This window comes from Muntiacus reevesi, chromosome 9, assembly GCF_963930625.1.
Source record: "Muntiacus reevesi chromosome 9, mMunRee1.1, whole genome shotgun sequence".
NCBI classification, from domain to species: Eukaryota; Metazoa; Chordata; class Mammalia; order Artiodactyla; family Cervidae; genus Muntiacus; species Muntiacus reevesi.
The window spans coordinates 7,381,108-7,396,609 of record NC_089257.1 but is presented as its reverse complement, the minus strand read 5'-3'; the positions used below and the strand labels follow the sequence as shown (position 1 = coordinate 7,396,609).

Sequence of the window (15,502 nt, the reverse complement as noted above, 5' to 3'; positions counted from 1 at the left end):
TTCACTCTCCTCTTTTACTTTCATCAAGAGGCTCTTTAGTTCTTCTTCACTTCTGCCCTAAGAGTGGTGTCATCTGTATATCTGAGGCTACTGATTTTCCCGGCAATCTTGATTCCAGCTTGTGTTTCATCCAACCCAGCTTTTCTCATGATGTACTCTGCATATAAGTTAAATAAGCAGGGTGACAATATACAGACTTGACATGCTCCTTTTCCTATTTGGAACCAGTCTGTTGGTCCATGTCCACTTCTAACTGTTGCTTCCTGACCTGCATACAGATTTCTCAAGAGGCAGGTCAGGTGGCCTGGTATTCCCATCTCTTTCATAATTTTCCACAGTTTTTTGTGATCCATACAGTCAAAGGCTTTGGCATAGTCAATAAAGCAGAAAGAGATGTTTTTCTGAAGCTCTCTTACTTTTTTGGTGATCCAGGGGATGTTGGCAATTTGATCTCTGGTTCCTCTGTCTTTTCTAAAACCAGCTTGAACATTAAGTTCACGGTTCACGTATTGTTGAAGCCTGGCTTGGAGAATTTTTAACATTACTTTGCTAGCGTGTGAGATGAGTGCAATTGTCCAGTAGTTTGAGCATTCTTTGGCATTGCCTTTCTTTGGGAGTGGAATGAAAACTGATCTTTTCCAGTCCTGTGGCCCCTGTGGAGTTTTCCAAATTTCCTGGCATGTTGAGTGCAGCCCTTTCTCAGCATCATCTTTTATGATTTGAAATAGCTCAACAGGAATCCCATCACCTTCACTAGCTTTGTTTGTAGTGATGCTTCCTAAGACCCACTTGACTTTGCATTCCAGGATGTCTGGCTCTAGATGAGTGATCACACCATTGTGATTATCTGGGTTGTGAAGGTCTTTTTTGTACAGTTCTGGATATTCTTGCCACCTCTTAATAGCTTCTGCTTCTGTTAGGTCCATACAATTTCTGCCCTTTTTTGAGACCATCTTTGCATGAAATGTTCCCTTGGTATCTCTAATTTTCTTGAAGAGATCTCTAGTCTTTCCCATTCTGTTCTTTTCCTCTATTTCTTTGCACTGATCATTGAGGAAGGCTTTCTTATCTCTCCTTGCTTTTCTTTGGAACTCTGCCTTCAAATGAGTATGTCTTTCCTTTTCTCCTTTGCTTTTGTCTTCTTTCCACAGCTCTTTGTAAGGCCTCCTCAGAGAGCAATTTTGCCTTTTTGCATATTTTTTTCTCGGGGATGATCTTGATCCCTGTCTCCTGTACAATGTATGAACCTCTGTCCATAGTTCATCAGGCACTCTGTCTATCAAATCTAGTCCCTTAAATCTATTTCTCACTTCTACTGTATAATCATAAGGGATTTGATTTAGGCCATACCTGAATGGTGTAGTGGTTTTCCCTACTTTTCTCAATTTAAGTCTGAATTTGGCAATAAGGAGTTCATGATCTGAGCCACAGTCAGCTCCCGGTCTTGTTTTTGCTGACTGTATAGAGCTTCTGCATCTTTGGATGCAAAGAATATAATCAGTCTGATTTCGGTGTTGACCATCTGTTGATGTCCATGTGTAGAGTCTTCTCTTGTGTTGTGGGAAGAGGGTGTTTGCTATGACCAGGCGTTCTCTGGGCAGAGCTCTTAGCCTTTGCCCAGCTTCATTCCGCACTCCAAGGCCAGTTACTGCACTCCAAGCAGTCACTCCAGTAATGGCTATTACTGCTGTGCTTAGTCGCCCAGTTGTGTCTGACTCTTTGTGACCCCAGAGACTGTAGCCCACCAGGATCCTTCGTCCACGACATTCTCAAGCAAGAACACTGCACTGGGTTGCAAAGCCCTCCTCCATGGGGTCTTCCTAGCCCAGGGATTGGACCCAGTTCTTCCACCTCGCAGGCAAGTTCTTTACTGTCTGAGCCACCACGGAACCTATTAGTGGAGGAGGACTTCAAGAAACTTTGATTTTTATTATCTATTTATGTGAAGAAAATAGTGTTTGAACCCTGGCTTCACATACCAATTTTCTGGCCCAGGAAATTAGGTTTGTTGTGTCTTGTTTACTTCTTTGTGAAATATGTATATTGGGTTAGCCAGAAAGTTTGTTCTGGTTTTTCTGTAGTATGTTATGAGAAAACTGGAATGAACTTTTATGGCCAGCCCTACATTATTAGGAAATTGTAAGTTTGTAGTCACTAAATTAGTTGCTATTTAGTTAATAATAAGTTAAAAAAATATTGCTTACTACTCCCCAAAACTACCCCTCAACCAGTATCCAACACACTGACAGTCACAGAAACTAAAAATAAAGTCTGGCAAATGTTATACCAAAATAATGTAAAGTGGTGATACTGACAGCTACATATTACATTTATACATTTTCAGTTCAGAATTGATAGCATGTTGGCATAAAGCAGAGCTGGTTGTAGTATTGAAGATAAAATAAAATGGGACTACTAATGTGAATGATGGCATTTTAAAAATAGATTATATAATTTTGAATTTAAAAAATAAGTTGCAAGGATATTTCAGAGTTTTCATCACACCTCACTGTACATTGTTAGTAGGAATTTGAAATGTTGTAGCTGCTATGGAAAATAGTATAGAGGTTCTCTATTAAGTTGAAAATTAAGTTCTAAATGATCCAGAAATCCTTCTTATGGGTATTATCCTATAAATTTGAGGTCAAGCTTTCAAAAATATTTTAGCATTCCCACACTCACTGTAGAACCATTCACAATAGCCAGGGTGTGGAAACAACTGAAATGTCTATGGACAGATAGTTGGATAAAAGAATGTGGTGCATATGTAAACAGAGGAATACAATCTGACCTTTAAAAAGATGGAAATTGTGTAATATGTGACTACATGGATGAAACTTGAAGACATTATGCTAAATGAAAATGTCAGTCATAGAAAGACAAATACTGAAGGATTCCACTTATATGATATATTAGAATCAAGGAGTGGAATAATAGTTATCAGAGGCTAGTGGAGAGAGAAGCGGGAATTTACGAATCAATGGTCAAGAAGTTTCAACTTAGCAAGACACACACAGTGTACTGTACAAAATTATATGTGTCGTCAACAGTAGTGTATTGTACGCTTAAAAATATCTTAAGAGGGTAGATCTCATATTGTGCTCTTAGTGCATATGTAAACAGAGGAATACAATCTGACCTTTAAAAAGATGGAAATTGTGTAATATGTGACTACATGGATGAAACTTGAAGACATTATGCTAAATGAAAATGTCAGTCATAGAAAGACAAATACTGAAGGATTCCACTTATATGATATATTAGAATCAAGGAGTGGAATAATAGTTATCAGAGGCTAGTGGAGAGAGAAGCGGGAATTTACGAATCAATGGTCAAGAAGTTTCAACTTAGCAAGACACACACAGTGTACTGTACAAAATTATATGTGTCGTCAACAGTAGTGTATTGTACGCTTAAAAATATCTTAAGAGGGTAGATCTCATATTGTGCTCTTATGCAATAAAATAAAATTTAAGAAAGAATTAATGGTATATTATGATGACTAAAATTTAAATTTTATTTAGATTCCATCTGGTTTGTTTTTTCCCGCTAATACACTCTTTTCTTTCTGAGATGTAATCCGGGGTGCCATATTGGATTAATTTTCACATCTCCTCAGTATCCTCTGGTCTGAAACAGTGTTTCACTCCTTTCTTGTTTTTTCTTGCCTTTGACAATTCTAAGGAATATTGGTGAGGTATTCTGAAGAATGTTTCCGGATATGGGTTTACCTAATGATTCTCTCACGTTAAACTGGTATTGTAGATTTTCAGTATGGTTTTACCACAGAGGTGAAGCTTTTCTCATGACATCATATCAGGGTGAATGATATCCATATTACATCACTGGAGAAGACCACCTTTATCTTTTGCTTAAGGCAGAGCTGGTCAAGTTTCTCTACTATAAACTTGAATGCTGGATTTGACATGCAGTTAATAACAATTATTTCTATATCTTTTTTTCATATTTCAAAGTCTACATTTCATGTTTATTTGATGAATACCTGTTGTTTCAAAAGTTCAATATCAAAAAAAGTAATTAATGGGATAGATGTGGTGGTGTAATTATCTTTAATGATTTAGAAGAAAATGCATCCACTAAAATGACACAAGAGACAGTGTCTCACCTAATTAAATGGTTTGTGGTCCACTGGGTATTACTCCAATTACAATTCTGTGTACTTCATATATTCATGGTCATGGGGGGAAATATAAGACCCAGGGTTTGGCAGAATTTAGACTGTGAGTTCAGCTTTTAACTTTTTCTTTGTATTTTTTGATATTTCTAATGTCCCTAGAAATAAAACGCCATTTTACTGCCATGCTCATTGAAATATACTACCATTTTGGCAAGCCTAAAGTCTTTTAATATCTTAAAGAATGTTTGAATACTGAGAAGAAATATACCTGAGATTCATTAATCCTAAAAAGAAATTCTCAGTAAATTAATCAAGAACATCTGGTTTCAGGTCAGTTCATGTTTCTTTCTGTATCTTTCAAATTAAGTGGAAAAGATGGAGCTACAGCTCATATAGACTACTCCACAAGCTATAGATGATCCCTTTCTATGATCAGAAACATTTTAATTTGCACTAATATGGCATGAAGTGGTTTTGACAATTAAGATTTGTATTACTGAAACTGGAAGCAATGAGCAATAGGGAAATTGCAAAAATACACAGAATTCTGTAATTCTATAAACCTAGTTCCAATTTGAGTACAAACCTACCATTAATCCACTGACTTTCTCCAAAATCATTTGAAATTGCTAAGGTTGAACACTAAATCAAGTTTTCAGTCTGTTTCGTTATTGATGTGAGTATTGCATCAGTAAACTAAAACAGTGGTTCCAGTCTTCCTAATATAGTGGGGTGTTGCTAATATTTTCAAATGTTGAAGGAAAGCCATTTATTAAAATACTCTGAATAATAATGGATATTTACAGTGTATCTGCCCAGTCCCTCTAGCTATTGGAAAAAATATTCTGATGACATATTATTTATGCCTAGGGTTGTTTGTAGTGGATATCAAGTAGGCCTTCATGGAGCTGAGTCCGTAGCCTGACACTTGATCTGGACAAAACTAAGATGAAACAGACCATCCATCTAATTTTACTGAAGGTTTATGTTTGTATCTTGGGGCCATTCATTTTAAGGCATTGCAGCTCTTGCTTCCCCATCTTCTCCAAGTTTGCCTTGTAACAGAGGTTTACTCATTGGTAGAGAAAATTTGTAGTTTTCACTGCATCTTGAATGCATTTAGTATAAAATTATTGTTGGCAAGTATAATAATTAATTATATATAATTCATAAATATAAGTTATATCCTTTTGTTTCTCATAACATCATATATATTTTATATTATATATTTAATTATATATTGGTGGCTGAGACTGTAAAGAATCTGTCTGCAGTAGACCTGGGTTTGATCTCTGAGTTGGGAAGATCCCCTGGAGAAGGGAATGGAAATCCACTCCAGTATTCTTACCTGGAGAATCACAGGTACAGAGAAACCTGGTGGGCTAGAATCCGTTGTTTTTCAAAGAGTTAGACATGAGAGAGCAACTAACACTCATTTATAATTTTAGATATATATCAAAAAGGTTTAGCTGCTAAGTCATACTGGAGTGGGTTGCCATCTCCTTCTCCAGGGGATCTTCCCGACCTAGGGATTGAACTCAGGTCTCCTGCATTGCAGGTGGATTATTTACTGACTCAGGCATCAGGGAGGCCCGCAGCAATACCGGGGTGGGTTGCCATTTTCTTCTCCAGGGAATCTTCCTCACCCAGGAATTGAACCTGTTTCTCCTACATTGAAGGTGGATTCTTTACCATTAAGTCACTGTGGAAGCCTTATATATTAAAATAGATTATCTAAAATCACATTTACAAATAATTAATATAAGTTAATTAGATTTAATTAATGACTGAATCAATGTTAAGCAAAATGTCAATATAAAAACTCAAAAATTATCCCAGGAGGCAGTATAATCTTAATGTAGTTTCTTATGGAAGGTGCATGATTATTTCATGAATAAGATTCTATAATTAATTTAAGCACAAGATGGAAGGCATAAACTAGTTACAACTTAAGATTTATGCCAATTCACAAACTTTATGGGTGCTTACTTCTTAATATGACTAGAATATAAAGAAAATTATACTAAGATTTATACGGCACCTTTTACACATCATGTGATCTCCTTGATCCTTAGAACCATAACAAAGTACTCTGCTTCTTTTTGGCATCTCAAAATCTTGTGATTTACAATTTATCTTGTATTCCAAATTTATATTTTAGTTGTATATTAAACATACTAATGAAGGGCTAAATTTTAAACGATAGGATGAATAGTCTGTATTTTAGTGGTTCTCATAATTTATCATGCATCTTAAATCACCTGGAAGGCTGGATAAATCACAAATTGTGGGCTCCATTCCAGGGGTTTTGATTCAGGACGTTGGAGACGGGGCTTGAGAATTTGCATCCCTAACGTAGTCTAAGGTGTCCCTGCTGCTGGTGGTTTGAGGACCATACCTGGAGAATATATACCAACTCCATAGAAACATGAAGCTTCTGCCTTCTCTGTTTCTCTTTTCTATTCATTTCTGTTTTTCAGGAATAATGTTTGGTCCTTTGTTCAACAGGAATCATGCTGATCAGAAGGAAATCATAGTATCATACCCACATTTATTCTCCTGGGCTTTTCAGAATATCCAGAACTCCTGGTCCCACTTTTCCTTGTTTTCTTGTCTATCTACACAGTCACTGTGGTGGGGAATTTAGGCATGATCATAATTACCAAGGTCAATTCAAAACTCCACACGGTCATGTACTTTTCCTTAGTCACTTGTCCTTTGTTGATTTCTGTTTTTCTACTGTAGTTACACCCAAACTGTTGTAGAATTTGATTGTGGAAGACAGAACTATCTCTTTCTCTGGTTGCATTGTGCAATTTTGTTTCACTTGCCTATTTGGAGTAGCAGAAACGTTCATGTTAGCAGCGATGGCCTATGACCGCTTCGTGGCAGTCTGCAGCCCCTTGCTCTATGCCGCTGCGATGTCCCCGAAGCGCTGTGCTCTCTTGGTGGCTGGCTCTTACTCCTGGGGTGTAATGTGCTCCGTGACACTCACATACTTTCTTCTTGCGTTATCCTATTGCAAGTCTAGCACCTTAAATAATTTTATCTGTGACCACTCTGTAATTGTTTCTGTCTCCTGCTCAGATCCCTATATCACTCATATGTTATGCTCTATTATTGCCATATTCAATGAGGCGAGCAGCCTGGTGATTATTCTGATGTCCTATATGTTCATTTTTATCACTGTTATGGGGATGCCTTCTGCAAGTGGGCGCTGGAAAACCTTCTCCACCTGTGCTTCCCATCTGACAGCCATCAGCATCTTCCATGGAAACATCCTTTTCCTTTTCTGCATCCCTAACCCCAAAACATCTTGGCTCACAGTCAAAGTGACTTCTGTGTTCTACACAGTACTGATTCCTATGCTGAACCCCTTGATCTACAGCTTGAGGAACAAAGAAGTAAAAAATACATTCACAAGATTACTTTTCACAAAACCGCTTTGTCACTCCACATAACATTTTAAAAGTCATTATTTTATTTCTGAAAAAAAAATTGATATCCTATGCTACAGATTGTTCTATTTTTGCAGTGTAATTGATGATTCAAATCTTTTGATAAATATACTTTAAGTTAATATATCTATGGCAGGATAGCATCTTATTGATGATTGTTGACTTTTGCATACATCAATGTTTAGTAAAATAGCTGTAAACCATATGTAAACCAAAATTTTTAAAAAATGACTGCTTTTTGTAGTCTTTATAAATTATTTTTGAGTGAATTCAAATGTATTAAAAGTTTATGGGTATATGATGAAATAAGCTATTATTTCTGCTTTGGCCAAGTTGGCATGTACAACATAAGAAAAATGATTAAGGAGAAAGTTCAAGCTTCATACAAAGAATGAATAAAACTGTTTATGACATCCTCTTCAAAACACAAGTCTGGGAAAATTAAAGACAGGAGGGCAACATGAACTCCAAGAACTAATCAATCAAATACACAATAACAATAAAATATGACTAACCAACCAACAACACAATTATTCCAATCATACAATGGCCAAGTGCTGTCTTAGACTAAAGTGCTTAGGCATGCATGACAGCAATCTGTCTTTCACTATATCACAGAGTTTGCTCATACTCATGTCCATTAAGTCAGTGAAGTTATCCAACTATCTCATCCTCTGTTGCCCAGTTCTCTGCCTGCCCTCAACATTTCCCAGCATCAGGGTCTTTTCCAATGAGTCAACTCTTCTCATCTGGTGGCCAAAGTGTTGGAGCTTCAGCTTCAGCCTCAGTCCTTCCAATGAGAATTCAGGGTTGATCTCCTCTAGGATTGACCTGGTTTGACCTCCTTGCTGTTCAAGGGACTCTCAAGAGTTTTCTCCAGCACCAATATTTGAAAGCAACAATTTGGTACTCAGCCTTCTTTACGGTCCAACACACACATCTATACATGATTACTGGAAAAACCATAACTTGGACTATATGGACCTTTGTCAAAAAAGTGATGGCTCTGTGCTTTTTTAAAAATTATTATTATTTTTTCATTTATTTTGATTAGTTGGAGGCTAATTACTTTACAATATTGTAGTGGTTTTTGCCATACATTGACATGAATCAGCCATGGATTTACATGTGTTCCCCATCCTGATCCCCCCTCCCACCTGCCTCCCTACCCCATCCCTCTGGGTCTTCCCAGTGCACCAGCCCTGAGCACTTGTCTCATGCATCCAACCTGGGCTGGTGATCTGTTTCACACTTGATAATATACATGTTTCAATGCTATTCTCTCAGATCATCCCACCCTCGCCTTCTCCCATAGAGTCCAAAAGTCTGTTCTATACATCTGTGTCTCTTTTTCTGTCCTGCATATAGGGTTATCATTATCATCTTTTTAAATGCCATATATATGCGTTAGTATACTGTATTGGTGTTTATCTGCTTTCTAATACACTGTCTAGGATTGTCATAGCTTTCCTTCCAAGGAATCATAGATGAATGAATCATAGATGTAAACATAAAAATGAAAACTAAAAAATATTTAGCATAAAACAGAAAAAATCTTTCATAAGTTAGGATGATAGTTTTTTTGAATGAACATAAAAAGGATGGATTTTTAAAAAACAATAAAAGGTGCTTCATTGCCATTAAAATATTTGGTTAAAGTTTCTTAAGCATAAATGACACCATTAATAAAGTGAAAATACAAGCCATAGATTGTGAGTAAGTATTTGCAAAACTTACATTTGATAAATAATTTCAGTGTAAAACACACAGAGGTAGTCTTTATACTCAACACAAGAAGAAAGCCTACTTAAAGTTTTGATGAACTGTCTGAGCACACATTTGACAAAACAGAACACACAAATAAACACCTGAAAAAATACTAAGCATAGCTAGTTATCAATGACATTCTTATTAAAATTAAAACTTAAACCACAAGGAGAAACTACTCTACTCCATTTAGAATATTTAAAATGAATAAGAGATTCAAATACTGCTGAAAATGTGGAGCAAGTTAAATGCTTATGCATTTCAGGTAAGAGTACAGGGTTAAATAACTTTGAGAATAGTTCACCAGTATCTTGTGAAGTTACACAAGCACTTCCCGACTATGATGCTGCAGAAACCGTGATAGCAGTTTCAGCCTCGAAGTTGGTGGCAGTTTGTTGTGCAGCGTGGAAAACTAATATCCAACAAGGTTGCTAGCTCTGGGTGACTAGGGTGTAGATACTGGCTCCAAAGTAGTCCAGGGTACAGACGGGTCAGCAATGGGGGGAAGATGCCTCGTGGGACTCAATCCTGTCTCAGTGAGAGAATAGCCATGCAGACCTGTGGGATTTTGGATCAAGACCACACTATGTACAATAATTCTGTGCCTGGTGGGAAACAGCCTCTGGTGTGTTATCCCTTCCTGGTAGAGCCTGGCAAGCGTTGGTCAGGTTGTCAGGAGCCTAGGGGAAGCATTTGTTGCTGCTGTTTAGTTGCTAAATTGTGTCCAAATCTTTTGCGTATCCATGGACTGCAGCCCACCAGGCTTCTCTGTCCAACAGATTTCCCAGGCAAGAATACTGGAGTGGGTGGCCATTTTCTTTACTAAGGGTTATTCCTGACTCCAAGCAGGGATAGAACCTACATCTCCTGCACTGCAGGTGATTTTTTTTTTCTTTTTTTACCACCGAGCCACCAGGCAAGACAGTGAATCTAACTGTGATATTTCAGTATAGTAGAACCAATGGATTGATTGACACTCAGAGGTTTTAGAGATTTAAACATGTTTCCAAAATGCATTTTCCATTTTTAAGACACTGTATTATTTAATTGTATTAATATAAATTTGAAAGTGTTGATTGCTTATATTTAGAAGAAAACACAATTTAGTTTCAGTGAAGAGCATCACTGTTTCTGAAGACAATAATATTTAAGTTAAGCAACAAAATCAGAGACCAGGTTATATTGCTTATACATCTCAAAACACATGCACTTCAGACACAGAATGGGAAAGAAAAATCACACAGCAAATATATATAATAGCAGTTAATATCTCTGAACAGTTTCATTTTTGCTTGTTTATCTTTCATTTTGGGTTTTATTGTAGTCATCAAGTTTTCTTATTCAGTTCATGTATTTTTTTTATAATTATTTTTGAAGAAATTCATGAAATGGACTATTTGAGGTGCCATCTCCAGTGATTCAGAAGGAACTACCTTCTTGCAAATTACCACATGAAAAAAAAAGCATTCAAGCTAATTTATTGATGTGTGATATAAAAATAAATAGCTCAAGAAATACTCTCTAGGGTCTAAATCCCCAAGGTCACGGAAGCAGACATAAGCCCTACGTTCTGTTCATAGGAATCAGATACAGCTTCCAAATCTCTCTCTCTCTCTCTGTTTCTTCCTTTCTCTCAGTTTTCCTGGATATTAAGAAAGAAGTACATTCAAGTCACATTAAATTTTTGTGGGCTCCTCCTATATTGATTAACTCCTTAATGTTTTACATGATGTTTGAATTCTGAGTGGACACTCCCCTGGAGACAATTAATAGTAGAAACAGGATTTTCAGGTGAGTTGCTTTCAGGTGGGATGATCTATCTTGGTTCTTTTCCCTCCTTTGGGGAATACTGAGATCCTGAAACCTCTAAAGCAGTGGACACGCTGTCAGTCTTTGTGCGATAATGTCTCCCAAGACCATTTTCCGGAAGGCTGAGCTTTGATCTCCTCCCCCTTCACTGGGGTATCATCCTGGATTTTGCTTTGAGAATATCCACACTGTGCTTCTCAGAGTAGTCACAGTGAAATTTTTTAAAAGAATATTATAATGCCTGGGAATTCCTCAATGCCTCAAAATTGAGCTGAAAGAAGGTAAGAATCATATGTATAAAATAATAATGAACCCCATAATATACAATTCCATTTTTCTGACAGTAATGTCTGCAGGTATGTCAAGGGTTCGGAAAATATGACTGAAGTGAAAAGGAAAGTGTCCTGGTGATAGTGATTTGCATGAAATGCTTTATATATTGTTCAAGTGCTGCATCAGTATGCAAGAAAAGAGGAAATTACAGGCATTATATTCTGAGAATACTGACTTGATTAAAGAAGGTTGAAATTTGAAGAATATAGCTAGGATAAGGGTTTATGTAAAACCAAGCAGAGAAATTTAGACTTGATAAATTAGTTAATAGGGAGAAATTAAAGTTTAAAGAGTCAGAAATTGCCATAACAGCCACAGTAACCAAGAGAAGGAGAAACTGATTTTCTCACAGTGCAGGGCAGCAGCAGCACAGGGAAGCTGGCTGAGCCGAGGTGACCATGAGATTAAAAAGGGATGACTAATAAGGGTCAGATGATAATGAGAAAGCAGGGGAAACAGAGACAATTTATTGAAGGATAGTGATCGATGAATTAGCATGACAGGGCCAAGAGGAAGTTCAGAAAAAGAGCTGAGCTACTCCTTGACATCACAGACTGTCCCTGCACTATTGTTGCTGCCAGCTTTGAACCTTTATCTGTTTCTTAGATTGTTTAAAATAATATGTGTTTAAAAATAATACCAGTTATTCAGCGTATTAAGAATTAAAATGGATGAGGGTGGGAAAACCTATACATTTTAAACTGCACGACAGTCAGACTTTGTGCTAATTATATTAATGTCATTTCCTAACTTAATACTTATACACCTATAAAATATATATGATCATGTCATTATTACTGATAAAGAAGTTGAGGCTCATAAAATCTGAGTGACTCACCAAAGATCATACAGTGAATGCCAAAGCTTGGAACTGAATTTAAATCTGAGTTTTCAGCTCCTTGCTTCTTTCATTGTGCCAGTGTGTCTGTCACTAGCTCTTTTCATCTTCCCACCGATTCCCTTTTCTGCATATAGGAAAAACATTTTTTGAGTCTCAAAAGTACCATAAAGCTATTCAAGAAATAATGAAAAAATTTCTCCCTTCACATGGTCAGACAAAACTAAAATTGCATCTGTGTTTATGAGGGTCGAACTAATAGTCCCTTTAATAATGAATATTTCAGATGCGTGCTTGTTATTGGTTAACTTATTTTAAAATCTTTGCTAAATAAATATACTTCTGTTGTGATAAACTGCTTACCAGTACAAGATGCTTTTGCTTTCTCAAAATAATGTGTACAAATAATGATTGTATGACTCAAAGCAAGATTATTTTAAACAAACTCAATATTCCTGTCACCAGAAGTGTTGAGGGTGACCATGTAACCACTTGTGTTTATTACTGTATTCTCTGATTTTCTTGAGAAACAGTATAGAATGTGAAAGAGTTGAGAAAAATATATTTTAAGTTACTCTGTAATTCAGATATTCTATAAGCAGTGAATGCTATAATATTCCTAATAAATTTATTAGATTAAAAATATTGATAGCAAGTTAAGAGATGCGGGGAGCGGCTTGAAAGAGCTGACTCTGGGAGCTGCCTTGATTATCGAGGGTTCCTTCAAGGACATAGCTCTCTGTCCCGCCACCCCTCTGAATTTACTATCCAAAGATAAACACAACACTAGTAAGCCTTGAATGCACACAAGACGCAGACAGACAGCCTTTTTATGATTACCCCTAATCTAAATCAGGATGCCATTCCTGTGCTCTGACGCCTAGTGAGAGTTCTAATTATTGTTATCTTAAGATGATGTACATGGGGAAGAATTTTCTTTGTGATGTCTCCTTCTTGGTTTAAGTATAAATGAAGCTTAGAGAAATAAAGGAGCATCGTTGACTGCAGCGATCCTCTCGACCCCATCTGTCCTGTGTCTTTATTTCTTAGCCTAAAGGAACGCGTCGTGTTGCTCGCTGAAATCTCCCGGCTGGTCCGGCAAAGAGATATTGATCAAAGAATTTCAAAGACTACATTGAGAGCATCAGTGAGACAATGAGTGACATCAGTGACACTATGTGAGACAAACGATAAATAGTCAAATGGGAAAGAAAGCAGACGTGAGGGCACCACGAATTATAATAAACTTCATTACTTTACCAGATTGCTGCACTGAACACAAAGCCAATAATTTTACCATCAGACTGGAATCATTGAAAAACCTAAAGTTAGGGCTTTATTTCCTTCATTGTGCATTTATGTTTTCCAAAATGTGAAAATTATTGTGGTGACTCATGACCTCTGCCTTTTCAATGATCTTCTGTTTGAACATAAGAATAGAAGTACTACGGCCTCTAAAACTATTACTCCTCCTGCTTTTTAAAATAAATTTGAGGGCTATGTTTTCATTTATTGTTATGTTACTCCCACTAAACAACACAGACTTTCAGATTGGTGGAACTGAGAAAAACATGTTTTTCTACAACACTAAAGAAATATGTCTAACTCTAAACTAACTAAATTCGATTTCTGTCACTCATGATCAACTTCAAACTCATCACAAGCAGGCTGTGTTAATTCAAACACGTGTCTTAAATCATACACGCTTCCATTTCCCTTTGTAAAATATGAGACTGCTTGTTTTGAAATTCAAAGTCTTATTTAGTGGTCAAAACGAAGGTACCAATATTTTAACACAATGTCTGCTGCACGATAAATGTGATATCCATGCACTGTCATCATTATCATTGTTATTATTTTACTATCACTGTCTCAGATTTTCTCCAACAATTATGTGGTTTGCTGAAGGAAATCAGAGTGCCGGAGCCACACTCACCCTCTCGGGCTTCTCAGAGCATCCCGACCTCCAGGTTCCCTTGTTCCTGGTTTTCCTCACCGTCTATGCATTCACCGCGGTGGGGAACCTGGGCATGATCGCCATCATCAGGATCAGTCCCAGACTCCACACCCCCATGTACTTTCTTCTCGGTCACTTGTCCTTTGTTGATTTCTGCTATTCCACCACAGTTACACCCAAACTCCTGGAGAATTTGGCTGTGGAAGACAGAACCATCTCTTTCACGGGATGCATCTCGCAGCTCTTCTCGGTTGTATGTTCGCAGTGGCAGAGGCGTTCCTGTTGGCAGTGATGGCCCATGACCGATTTGTGGCCGTTTGCAAGCCTCTGCTCTACCCAGGGGTCATGTCCCCAAAGCTCTGTGCATCGCTAGTGGCCGGCCCCTACACGTGGGGTGCGGTCTCCTCCCTGACACTCACCTGCTCTCTCCTGGCGTCATCCTTCTGTGGGTCCAGCATCATAAATAATTTCCTCTGTGAGCACTCTGTCACTGTCTCCGTCTCCTGCTCTGACCCCTTCATCAGCCAAGTGCTCTGTTGTGCCATCGCCATATTCAATGAGGTGGCCAGCCTGGCAATTATCCTCACTACTTATATTTCCATCTTTGCCACTATCAGAAAAATGCCCTCTGCTGGGGGGCGCCAAAAAGCCTTCTCTACTTGTGCCTCCCATCTGACCGCCCTCACCGTGTTCCAAGGGACTATCCTGTTCCTTTATTGTGTACCCGGGTCCAAAAACTCATGGCTCATGGTCAAAGTAGGTTCTCTATTTTATATAGTGGTGAGTTTCATGCTGAACCCTCTGATCTATAGCCTCAGGAACAAAGATGTAAAAGAGAGTGTCAGGAAATTAATGAATCACTTAATACAATTTGGTTGAAGATATATATTTCCAAAAGAAATTTGATCTATTATATAGTGTTAATTAAATCTTCTTGTAGAGATGATGACTCAAATTATGCAGTCAACTCACTAGATCATAAATTTAGAGTCATAAATTGTCCATTTGATCTCTTAGGTTCTGTTCAGTTCAATGTCAAATAAAATAGCTGTATATCATGTGTAAAATGATGTGTGTTGTGAGTGTATGCAAAGTGAAGCTGTGAGTTGTTCAGTCATGTCTGACTCTTTGCCACCCCATGAACTGTAGCCTGCCAGGTTCTTCTGTCCATGGAAGTCTCCAGGCAAGAATACTGGAGTGGG

General features: G+C 37.6%; 2 pseudogenes; both read left to right on the top strand.

Annotated features, from left to right (window-relative positions):
* Positions 1–3,721: 3,721 nt before the first annotated feature.
* LOC136175427 (olfactory receptor 5D13-like) lies at positions 3,722–7,599 on the top strand (annotated as a pseudogene).
* A 6,636-nt stretch (positions 7,600–14,235) lies between these two features.
* On the top strand, positions 14,236–15,179 carry LOC136175426 (olfactory receptor 5D13-like; annotated as a pseudogene).
* Positions 15,180–15,502: the final 323 nt, after the last annotated feature.